A 12,923-nucleotide genomic window follows, 5' to 3' on the forward strand; every position below is an offset into this window, starting at 1 on the left:
TGCATGGTAAGAGATGGTGATAGAAAGCATTTGCATCTGTCCAGCATGTACTAAACATTGAACAAGGGTACCACCATGATTGATGCCATCTCTACAAATCCTGCTGCTTCCCTAGAGTCTTTAGAAGAGTGGGAGGGCCAAAGAAGTCTAAATATTTTCTCTTCCCTAAATCTGACAATAAGACTAGGATTAAGTTCTCCAAGATCTGAATTCCACATTTATCATTATTCATTGACCTATAATGAAAAGTGTTCACAGAAAGTATTCCAAGAGACAGCAAACATCATAGTCTGTCATCTCTGAACACTAACACTGGGCTTCTGGACCAATTTTCATAATCTCTCTTCACCATCTTCACTGTGAATTCTCAAGGTCAGTGGTTCTTGAACTTCAGAGTATCGCAGATTGCTGATCCCATTGCCAGAGCTTCTGATTCAGTGGTAGGTCCGGAGTAGGCCCATGAATGTGCATTTCTAACAACACACATACAGTGCTGATGCTTTTGATCAGGGCACCACACTAGGAGAACCACCACAGTAAAGAAACATGAACATAAGTTATAACAAAAATATTAAGAACCAAAGTCTTTTACGTAGATTCTATAAATCACTGAAACACACATATTAAATTAATAATACTTTATGAAGAAGAGATTGAATTTGATTCTAGTGGGAAGAGATTTTATTTGTATTGCTTGAATTTGGTCAAAAGAGAAGAGATTTATATAATATTTGTACAATTAAAAATAAATTATGTTTTTAAAATATGAATAAATAATGTTTAGTTTATGGTTACTGGATTATTAAATTTCTCTAATGTTGTGAGATGAATATCCTAATTTATGTTTTTCTAGAAAATCATCCAGCCTCACCCCTCAGGAGACTGGATGCTCTTTTGTAGATAATTTAAACAGAATCTCTGGACTTGGGGGACACAAAACACAGTAGAGAACTGGGGCGAACAAGATAAAATAGGGAAACAAGTGAAATGCAAATGGAGAACTATGGGATTCTCAACTCTTTTCTCTGGACCGACTTCAGAATGCTTACAGCCAAGTTTGTCCATCTCACGGACCCTGCTCACCCTCCCTCGCTGTGGTGGGAGGTAGAGAAAGACTTCTCAAAAGGTTCCTCTCTGAAAGGCCTCCAGATACTGACATTTGGACATTCCTAGGGAAAAGCGAAATCGAACCCAGCTGTGCTATAGTGATTCCAACAACCGACAAGCCCTCTCCTCATAAACAGAGCTTCGCAACAGTTTTATCAAGACTTGCTCTTAAAAAATAAGTTTATGGCCCCAAATCACAAGACATTGAAAGAAAATGTGGCATTCGAGAGATACAAAAGCAAAAGAAATAACAAATGGGGAGATTCCCATTTGAACACACACAAAGGGGAAGTAAACCCCATAGTCAGCATCCTCAAAGAGATTAGAGAAGACAGTGCTGCCATTAAATTACAAAATCTAATGCTTTCAAATACAGAGAGATCAAGAAATAGTACTTGAAAACTGGTACATAAAAATTAATAAGCAGAAGATCTCAGAAGATAAAGAAAAGGATAGGTCTAAGAATATACAATAAAAAGATAAAATGATAAAAGGAAATTGAGAAAGAATTTAGGATATTGGAGATTTAATCTGAAAAACAGGTATGCCAGAGACAGAAAACAGAGAAAATGGAGAAGAAAACTGTATATGAAAAAAAATTATAAAAGTATGTGCTAATTTTCTAGGACACTAATTCGTTCATCAATGATTGATATTCTGTTGATATAGCCCAAATTGTGAAATAATTCATATAGTGCTTCTTATAATGGGATGAAAATAATATCAGCAGTTAAAAAGCCAAGTCCAAGCCTAATGAGCATCTTATTTAGAGATAAGGAGGGTACCACCAGTGGGATAACTAAAGGAATTGAATGTTATGAGAGATGGAGCAGAGAGACACAGACATATCCTATTGTGCGCCATTTTGTTTTTTTACTATTTGTTTTTACTGTATGCATGTACTACTTAAACAGAAATAACATTTATTTTATAAGAAAATTAGTAAAAACACTTTTGAGAAACACATAAAAGAACATCTAATATTTGGGTATTCATAATTGATAAGAAAAAATTTTGACAGTTTGTGTCTCTCATTTCAATCCCTTTTCTCACATCATTGATGACTGCCTCTTTCCCCCTGCCCCTCTTCCTGCCACAGTGGGAGACTAGGGAATCCTGTGCAGATTTGAAAGATAGAGGCTCCAGCTTTGGGAAATCAGGCACAAGAGGAGAACTACCCAAAGCAAGCAACTCCCATGCTCACATAGAAGAGGAGTGGTTTCTTTTATTCGTTAGGCAATAAAATTTACAGAATACATTGGTAATTGTGGTTACACTGAAAATCTATTTTATGGAATGATTGTAATCTCAAATCAGTGGGGGGCCTGCGTGGCTCAGTCAGTTAAGCGACCGACCTCTTGATTCCCCTCAGGTCAGGATCTCAGAGTCCTGGGTCCGGCTCCTCGCTCAGTGGGAAGTCGGCTTGAGGATTCTCTCTCTCCCTCTGCCCCTCCCCCCACTCATGCATGTGTGTGATTTCTCTCTCTTTAAAATGAATAAATCTTTCTAAAAAATCTTAACTCATCAAATATTCACATGAACATGAAAAGTATTTAACAAATACTGCATCATGCTATTTAGTAGACAGAGTATTGCAAGGAATCAAGAAAGGGCACAGATAGTTTTGAAGGTAGACAAACCTGAATTTCAGTGCTCTTTCTACCAATTACCAGTGATGCGACCTTGTAAATACCTTTTTTTTTTTTTGAAGGAGGGGTGGATAGGGGCAGAGGGTGAGAGAAAATCTTAATCAGGCTCCACGTCTAGCGCAGAGCCCAACTCGGGACTGGATCTCACGACCCTGAGATCATGATCTGAGCCAAAATCAAGAGTCAGACACTCAACTGACTGAGCCACCCAGGTATCCCAAGGACCTTGTAAGTGCTTTTTAACCTCTCTACACCTCATCTATAAAATGAGGGCAATAACAGTGGCCACCTGCTATGGTTGTCGAGTGAAATTCTTAGCTCTGCATGTGAAATTCTTAGTTTAGTGCTTAATGCTACATGGAAAGTAGTAAACAAACTTTAATCATAAAATTAAGCAGCAATGTCCATTATTACTAAAAAAAAGTACGCTAGTAATAATGTGCAGAAAATTTACAATTATAAGGGAAATGGTCCCAAAATCTAATTTTAGTCTTTGTGATAGTTTTGCCTCCCTAAAAAAATGTTTGCTCTAAAACGATCAATAGAATTGACTACTTCAGCTTTAAGATCTTTAGTTTTAGTATTCTCCATTGGAGTGACAGCACCAGAGGAGAGATTAGGAAAAAAAAAAAATGGGAAGACATTTTCAAAATTTAGACTTCATAAGTCTTATTAGTCAGGAGTTATGTGTATTGCCTCATTCTAAATGAATTAAACAACTACAGAAGAAAGTTTCCTTGAATCATACACAGTGGGCAGGACTGTGGTTCTAAGAACATTTGGCAGCTGGTGAGTTATATCTGAACTCTTATTTCTCTGGTGTAGCTGCTGAATAATAGAGTTGTAGAAGACAGACATTAGGGGTAAAACTTTGGGGTCTCAGTAAAAATAAGATTTTGTGCTTCTCTAAGTGTTCCCAGGTCTTATTTCTACCAAGAAGAAGAGATGGGGTGTTTTGGATAGGTAGCTGGAAATTCCAGGCTTGATCCTTTCTGCTGAATCTGCGAATCCTGTGCATTCTGACCTTTAGGCAGTGGTGCCAGGCTCATCCATTTGCAAAGGTGTGCAGCTGAGTAATAGGACCCGGAGCTGTCCCTTGGGTTCTCTGCATAGGAAGAGAGTCTTTCATTGTGACTGTATCATTTGTTAATAATACAGGCTCGCTTCAATATGAACAAAAATTTCATTATAAAAATCAAAAAGTGAATGGCTTGCAAGACACAGTGGACATAACTATTATGTCCTTTTTTTTTTTTTTAGGATTTAGATTGGGCCTTTATTTTTTTTTTATTCTTATGTTAATCCCCATACATTACATCATTAGTTTTAGATGAAGTGTTCCATGATTCATTGTTTGTGCACAACACCCAGTGCTCCATGCAGAATGTGCCCTCCTCAATACCCACCACCAGGCTAACCCATCCTCCCACCCCCCTATTATGTCCTTTTTAACTGACAGGTGGAATGAAGCAAAGAAAGATGAAGTGCAGTCCCATAGGCCATGCCTATGGCAGAAACATACTCAAAAGTTGTGATCTTGAACTCCCTGTTCACATTCACCTTCTCCAGAACCCCGTATCCTTGGGCCTTGGCATAATGTTGTGCTAATTTGCCTCTTCTGAGAAGGAATTTCTCCAAAGATGGGAGAAGTAGAGTCCTCAGGGGATGCTCTCTTCCAAAAATCATGCAAAGTAGAATAAGAGAAAGATCTATGAAAGCCGGAAAGGAAATGAAACATGATTAATTAAGCATGTCACCTAACCAAGGGAGTGTGTAGTGACTGTTCATGTATTAACCACTGTAGCCAATTTGGGAAACTTCAAAATTTACTCACAGTGCAGCAGTAAGAATTACCTCTTGTGAGATGATTGTGGTGAATTAAAGACAGGTATAATCCCACCACACTAGAAAATAATTTAGATTTCTATCTAACATCCTGCCCTTGCAGAAAACCTATAAATGCTTTTCAAAAGTATAATTTAAATAAACATGGAAAATGAACACTTTCTCTAAAAAGCATAATGTTTATAGGTTCCAAAGATATTTCTATGGTCTTACCATTAGAACATTGTTCAGATGACAAGTTTATCTGTATGTGTATATATATATTTATAATGATTATATACGATTACATGTATGTTATATATAAAATATATATATATAGGATTCTCTGTCTAGATGCACTGAAATTAGAGACAGAACTGCATCTCCACAAAATAGTAGCCACTTTTCTCTGTATAAAGCTGGCATATTTCTATGGATAGTCTTTCATCTGTGAGATATTTGATCCCATCTGTCAGAATTCTACCTAATAGAATTTGCCCAGGACACCCACTTCCCAACACACTAAGATCTACAGTAATGGCCTTTATCTCTACAACTAATTCTACATTTCCTTCTTATGGTCCTTCGCCTAAATATTGTATAGAATAAGGAATTGTTGACAACAACAGGCTAAAAGGAGTCATTTTAAGGTCAAGTAAGAAAGGTATTATTGAACTATTATGATACACTTTGCCTAAAACCTATTTAGGAGCTGCTCAATAGTGTTTATTCAGCCTTAGACTTAATAAACTATAATAGGAAATATCTCAGAGAAAGAAGATGCAAGAAGGACCAAATGACAGGGCATCAGATGGCCTCATATTTGCCCCCATCATTGGGGAAGCAACAATAATGACTGGGAGATCCACAGATGGTCAAACAGCTAATGATTTTAGAAATCTCCGTACAAGAACAAGAATGCATCTCAAAAAATCTGTATACATAGAACCTCTTCCAAAGCATTTGCCCTTTTGCTCCAGAGGACCAAATTATGGTCAGATCCCACAAATACCACAAAAGTTCCTAAAAAATAAAACTCAAGAACAACCTTGAAAGATAACATCTAAAAAGAGCATGATTCCACCTTGCTATCATTTATCCTGGGCTCCTATTCTTTCCTGTGCCCACTCTGACATTTTACTTCCTTCTCTGTTTGTGCCCCTCATCCCCTAAGCACATCACACTTCTCTCTCAGATTCCCTGATTCTCTCTTATTTCCCTGGGGGGGTGGGGACGGGTGGTAAAAAGAAGTGAAAGATGGAATGTGAGCAGGACAAACATATGGCAAGATACAGAAAAGTAGCCACCTCTAATTTAATCTTATTTATGCTGAAATGCTCAACCATACATGCAACTATGAATTTCCATTTTACTTATGTTCCAAGGAAACAGAATCATCTTGACCTTCAGAAGTCAGTGGGTGATGTTGATCTCAGTTGCTGTGGGGTCATCCCATCCAAAAACCTCTTAATTTTACTTGTGAAGTGGATAATATGTACCATCATATTTTATAAAATGTTAATGTTTGGATAAAGCCACACTCTGTGGATGGTTTAGGTTCTGCGATCTTCTGGTCCCATGACAAATAGGTTTCCCAGGATGCTTCAGCTTTGAGTGTGTGGACTCCCTTGACTATGGATCTTCTCCCATGGCATGCTGACATACTCTCTTTTCCTGAAATATGTACTTGAAGTGTATGATTCTCCGAATTCTAGCTCCAAGTGGTAAGCAAAGGGAATTTTGTATGAATACACACTTTGAAACTAGGCGCTCTATTATTACAGGGTCTCCAGAGATTTACTTGTGAATAAGTTAACTGTGAAGTAAGGTTAGAAAGATAAGGTGGATTGTTGGAAAAAGATTTATGATTTTATTAGTTTGTCTCTAGTTATGTATTTTTGAAGTGTCCAAATAACATTACTCTCATGACTTTAAAAACTAGTGAGTGGTAAATAATATATCAGGAGCATTTGATAAATTAAAAAGATTCAAGTAGATAATAATTCTCTAAAAGCTCAAATGAATGCCTCTAGAGCATTTACTGTTGGATTAATCAGACAGTTTTAATCAGTATACTCAATATACGTTGTTTATTAACACATACTTCTTCAGGATTAACATCCACACTTCACAATTCATACATACAACATCAGCATTTGCAATCTTTCTGATTAATTTTGTGTGTAACCTTTCCTTATAGCCTATTGTCTTATGTGAAAGTGCTCCCTCTGTCATTAACAGGAGTTAGGCAGAGATTAGAAATGAGAAAGAAATAGGGAGCAGCCTGCATATCCTTTTCCTTCAGCTTTTAACATATTTTATTAAAATTATAAATTTACATCCTCTGCATTATCAAAGCATAAATTACAAATTTATATATTTCTTTCCTCACAGCACATTGCATGATGAACTCCTCCAAGGCAGGTACTGTTTCTTAGCTGACATAGAAACTAGTATAGTGTCCACATAGCAAGAGAGCAATATGCTTTTGTTGAACAAACTGATGGTAAAAGGTTACATGTCAATATTCGCAAGCAGAAGTGGTCCAGTATATAACAAACACTGTTCAACCAAATTGGTTGTTCATAATGGCTAAATTACACTAACGAAAACATTGAAGAGCCCTTTCTTCACATGAGGACTAAAACTTAAAAAAAAAAAAAAAAGATTGTAAATGACGGGGGATTAAGGAACATCCATATGGCATTTAAAGAAGCTTATGGACCTGACACTAGGCAACAGCTACAATGTTAGAAGAAAACAGGCATGACATTTTCCTTTTTTTTTTTTAAGATTTTATTAATTTATTTGACAGAGAAAGACACAGCGAGAGAGGGAACACAAGCAGGGCGAGTGGGAGAGGGAGAAGCAGGCCCCCCGCAGAGCAGGGAGCCCGATGTGGGGCTCGATCCCAGGACCCCGGGATCATGACCTGAGCCGAAGGCAGACACTTAACGACTGAGCCACCCAGGCGCCCCAGGCATGACATTTTCAAAAAGTTTTTATTTTTTCATTTTATTTATCTCTATTTTATTCCATTATTTTTTTTAAGTAGGCTCCATGCCCAACATGGGGCTCGAACTCATAATCCTGAGATGAATAGTCACATACTCTACCGACTGAGCCAGCCAGGCACCCCCAAAAAGTTTGTAAATAAGTAAAATGTCTATCAAGAGAATTTAAAATTTTGTGTTTTAAATTTTTCTTATTTTAGATATCAATTAATAATTATTTTCAGGTTTTAAAAAAAGATGCCATCATTTTCCTTTTGCTAAATGATCAAAATGTTTCAACTTTAAAATTTGGACTTCATTGGTTTACGTTTGCTTCACTGCACAGAAGTGAAGATGAAAGAATTATAGAGCAAATTTTTCAGAAAGACAGCTACACACTACATTTAAGAGATTTTACACCATAGTAGAGCATTCAGCATGAACATTTTTCTCTTCCCATCATAAGTCAAAGTGATCCTTTTTTCCAGTTCTGCATTAGTAGGGCCTGCAAGACAGGCTGTGTCTCTGTGTGCATTCAGGAGCCAGGGGAGGCCAGAGGAGTGCTCAAAGCAAATTACCAGCCAGACCCTGACTAAATTGCATTTAATATAAATCCTACTAATTCATCCCTGCCCGGAAGCTCACGCAAAAGTTGTCACCAGCATCCAGATTGTTTCTCAATGGTCTTGTGTACTAAAGAGCAGAAAAATGGCCCATTTTTATGTCACTGAAACAATTTTAAGCAGAGACTTGTAGTGTTGCAACAAAATACCAAAACCAAATTGAGTTATATACACGGTTGAAAAACAGCAGTACTTCAGGTCGAACTCTGCAGGCTAGGAGAACTCAGTGATTAATTTAGCAACCATGATGCAATATGGTAGAGATATGAATGAAGAGTAGTAGCACAGAACATTCAAGAACATCCTTGCATATAAGCGAGTCAACAGAGAGGACCAGAATCACCAGACTTCCCCTAGCTGTATGAGCTTTGGGTTACACCAAAACTTCAAAGAGATGGTAGAGAACAAGTAGAAGCTCATTCATAGATCCGTCCGTCTATGTGTGCTTCTGTCTATACATCTGCATGACATTAAGCATGTACTCCCTAAGTATCAAACACCGGGAAGCAGACTTTTTTTTATTATTATTTTTCTCACTCACCTATTTTTCAGTGCTGAAAATAGCTCCTGGCACATAGAAGGTGTTGAATAAATATGCACTGGATGAACGAATGGATAAATGAACGAGTGAATTATATAAGCAATTTTATTTTTATTTGTCTCCACCCCATTAAACCCATTCAATACTTGCAGCCTAACCCCTGGCCCTTGAGTGACAAAGAAGGCATTTCTAGACTCTTTTGGCCTCGTCTCGATAATAGAAAGGCCTGTGGTAACTTTACCAAATATGATCTCAAGCAATGTAAATTTCCTTTCCCAGATAATAGTAACAAGCTCTACCTTGATTTCAAGTTAAATCTCAGCTCTGCCTTTAGCTGAAGCCTGTAGCAGGCAGTGGGGAAGAGGTTGCCTTCCTGCTTCCACCAGCTAAGGCTGGAGGAGGTTAGATCTAAAAGTGACAGAAATATCCGTGCTCCTTACCTGACCATCACTGTCATAGGTGGGTGTCACACTTTCTAGGCCTTGCAGGCATTTTAAAGCTGGCTTTCTCATGTAGGTGTTGATATGAGTTTTTTGAGGTGTCCTTAGGAGGTCCCATCAATTGCCACTCCTGTGACATGGCAGCATCTCTCCTTGAGCCTGTGGCTTTCAGTCCCACTTCAGCTTCTGTCCCCGGTGGGGACACCTTTCAGCTAGTTACCACCTGGGTCCTCTTACCCTGGAAGGAAAACCCCTTGGGCAAGATTCATTTTACAATGTCATCAAGATTGGAGCACCTAGGTGGCTCAGTTGGTTAAGCATTCGACTCCACTCTTGATTTCAGCTCAGGTCATGATCGCAGGGTCATGGGATCGAGCCCTGCCTCAGGCTCTGCACTGGGCATGGAGTTTGCTTGAGATTCTCTTTGTCTGCCCAACCCCCACTGCTCACATATGCTCTCTCTCTGAAAAAAATGTCATCAGTCTGATGCTTTCTGACACAGCACTCACACCCTATTGACGTGTGTTCCGGAGGAATGCATTTTCTTCTCAACTACAGCATTCCCCCCTTCCACACAAATCACTTTAGCTTTCTTAAGCATGACTGTGGGTACCCATGCCCTGTGGTCCTTTAACTGTGAACTTGCTAAGTCATTCATTGCAACAGCCCCTAACAGCCTTAGATGAAGGGGATATACCCCTTAAGGGCACTGTGGTCCTTAATGCCATTTCTTTCTTTTTTTTTTTTTTAAGATTTTATTTATTTATTCTAGAAAGAGAGAGTTCAGTGGGGAGGGGCAGAAGGGGAGAGAAACCCAAGCAGACTCCGTGCTGAGTGCCCCATTTGGGGCTTGATCCCGCAACCCTGAGATCACGACCCCCAGCCGAAACCAAGATGCTCAACCCATGGCGCCATCCAGGCACCCCACCCTTCATGCCATTTCTACATAGAAATTGTTCTCACAAGATCCTTTCCCGATCTCACTTAACCCTTACTTTTGATCTTGGTGAAGGGCCCCTGTAAAGAGACCCAAAATCATGTAACCAGTTCCCAAATAAACCATTCAAACTTGAATTAGTAATTTTCATCTTGGTAGTCTATGGCAAATTTTATTTTGGTTCTTGTTATTTATTGTGCCTGAGTCTCTAGGTAGAAACATCCAGTTTAACAGCCTGCTACATATATGTGTAAATATACAGTCAGGAATGGCAGATGGGCTTTAATTCCCATGCCAGTCTTGATCCAGTCATAGTACCTGTCAAGGAGCACTGGCCTGAGGACATCCAGGCTCAGGGGTACCAATGTCTTTGGTGATTAGTGATCAACGACCCTCCAGCCTTAGGGGCTGGACATATTCCCTCCACCCTTAAATTTCTGGTTGAGACCTTCCTTAAAGCTAGAACTCCCCAAAACTAAGGTGATAGATAGCATCCCCCTAACTGCATCCTGACCCCTGTCTACTGATTTCCTACCTCCATGTCCTCTTTAACTGATTGGACCCCTGGGAGAGCAACCCTACCCAGACGGTCGCCAGGGTCACCACTGTTTCCCAGGCACTCTTCTATAAAACTCCAGCCTTCCCCTGCAGAGACCAGCTCTCCACAAGGAGAATTTCATTAGCCTGAACCTGTCTGTATCTTTTATTCCCTCCCGCTCTGTTGAGGCCCCAGCAGCGTCTCACAATTGAGGAGAAACAGTACTTATACACATGAAACAATGAGAACGTAAATCAAGCATTATATAATAAATGATCAATTAACTACAACCAAGGGTTAGTTCATACTATGGCCTACATTTGTCACAGGAAAATATTAAAAGGAAAATATTTCATTGCATCATTATTTACAATAACCAAGACTCGAAACAAAATTATGTATGTGTACATATGTATGTGTGTATGCATATACACATATATATTCAACCATAAAAAAGAAGGAAATCTTGCCATTATAATGACACGGATGGACCTTGAAGGCATTATGCTAAGTGAAATAAGACAGAGAGAGAGAAATACTTCATGATCTCACTTACACGTGAAATCTGGAAAAAAAAAAAAAAAAGCAAAACACATGGAAGAAAAGATCAGATTTGTGGTTACCAGAGGCAGGGAGTGGGGGAAATGGGGGCAGGTGGTTAAAAAGTACAAACTCCCAGTTATGAGATAAATAACTCCTGGAAATGTAATGTACAACATGGTGATTGTAGTCAACATAGTTGTATGGCATATTTGAAAGTCTCTAAGAGAATAAATCCTAGAAGTTTTCATCGTAAGGAAAAAAACTTTTTTTTTAATTTATATGAGATCATGGATGCTAACTTATTGTGATAATCATTTCTTCTTTTTTTAAGATTTTTTTTTTTTTTATTTTGGGGGAGGGAAGGGGCAGAGCGAGAGAGTGAGAGAGAATCCCAAGCAGAATCCCCACTGAGCATGAAACTCAATGTGGGGCTTGATCTCCCAACCTTGAGAACATGACCTGAGCTGAAATCAAGAGTCAGATGCTTAACTGACTGAGCCACCCAGGTGCCCCTATGGTAAACACTTCATGATATATATAAGCCAAGTCATAAAGGTGTATACCTTAACCATATATGGTGCTGTATATCAATTATATCTCAATGAGACTGAAAAAAAAAAAGTAAAACAAAGAAGAGGTATAAATCATAGACCAAAAACTCAAAATTTCTCTAATGTAGACAAATTGTTATCTCAAGAGAATCGATAGAAATACTATTAAAAATAATATCAGATACAAAAAAAAAGGAACATATTACATGTCAAGAATTCATTGCCTAACTCTTCATGATATACACTAGTCACTGTTCAGGATTTCTAGTTGGGAAGATGCACAATGGTTCCTCTTCTCTAGCATGTATAAAATAATATTGCTTCTGACAAGGAACGTCTTTGGATTACCATTTAAATAATTTAGATTCTGGAAAATTTGTATATTATAATTCCTCCTCTCAAAATGCAAAATACCTTCCATTAGGCTTCATGATGAACATAATAAAACTTTCTTAAAAACCTAAAAGTAACATTATTCAAAACTCCCAGTTGAAGTTATTTGCAAGATGCACTTCTGTATGGCTCATTTAAGGCCTCTGTTGCCACTTGGTTGAGATGAATGAGCCCTGAGAACAGGAGTGAACTCATAGATTTGCTGCTATTATTCAACTGAAGACAGTTTCCCAGAAGGCTAGATTAACAGAGCACAACCTGTCAGGTTCTGCTTTGAAGGTTGAATCTTCACAGTGAAAAGAAACAAACATCAGAGGAATAAAATGCAAGACTAGTTTGCGCCAAATTGCAGACTCCAAAGATTACCATTCCTTTAAGTTTAAAGTCTAACCTCTCTCCTCCTCTACTAATAGCAAAGCACTCTTTTAGAGAATTTTTCTAAAGGTCCCTTAGTAGTCACAGTTTCCTCCCCAAAATATCTTTGTCCTAACTATCTGACTGTGCCTTCTTTTTTTATGAACCTGAAAAGAAAACTTTCAGGACTTTATTCCTAAATATCTTCCAAAACACTCAGAGTTCCCGAAACTCAAGATGAAGTCTTGGCCTACCTCCAGCTGATCTAGTATCTTTCTTGAGACACTCTTCCCATAAGAGCAGCTTGGAAAAAGGCTTGGAGAAGGTGTGCTCAATATCACTCTTCATATTTTAATCTCAGTTCTACTGATGATGAATTGGATGGTTGTTTCTTCCCTTAGGATTTACGTATTTTATATGCATTAAAAAT

General features: G+C 38.4%; 1 non-coding gene across 1 annotated transcript; it reads right to left on the reverse strand.

The window, feature by feature from the left end:
- Positions 1-7,641: 7,641 nt before the first annotated feature.
- On the reverse strand, positions 7,642-7,714 carry TRNAN-AUU (transfer RNA asparagine (anticodon AUU)). Its single transcript has one exon. It is a non-coding gene; the product is annotated as a tRNA-Asn (tRNA).
- Between the last annotated feature and the right edge of the window lie 5,209 nt (positions 7,715-12,923).

The sequence above is a fragment of the Mirounga angustirostris genome, unplaced genomic scaffold, assembly GCF_029215605.1.
Source record: "Mirounga angustirostris isolate CCGP_5_RB_7025 unplaced genomic scaffold, mMirAng1.0.hap1 SCAF_2, whole genome shotgun sequence".
NCBI classification, from domain to species: domain Eukaryota; kingdom Metazoa; phylum Chordata; class Mammalia; order Carnivora; family Phocidae; genus Mirounga; species Mirounga angustirostris.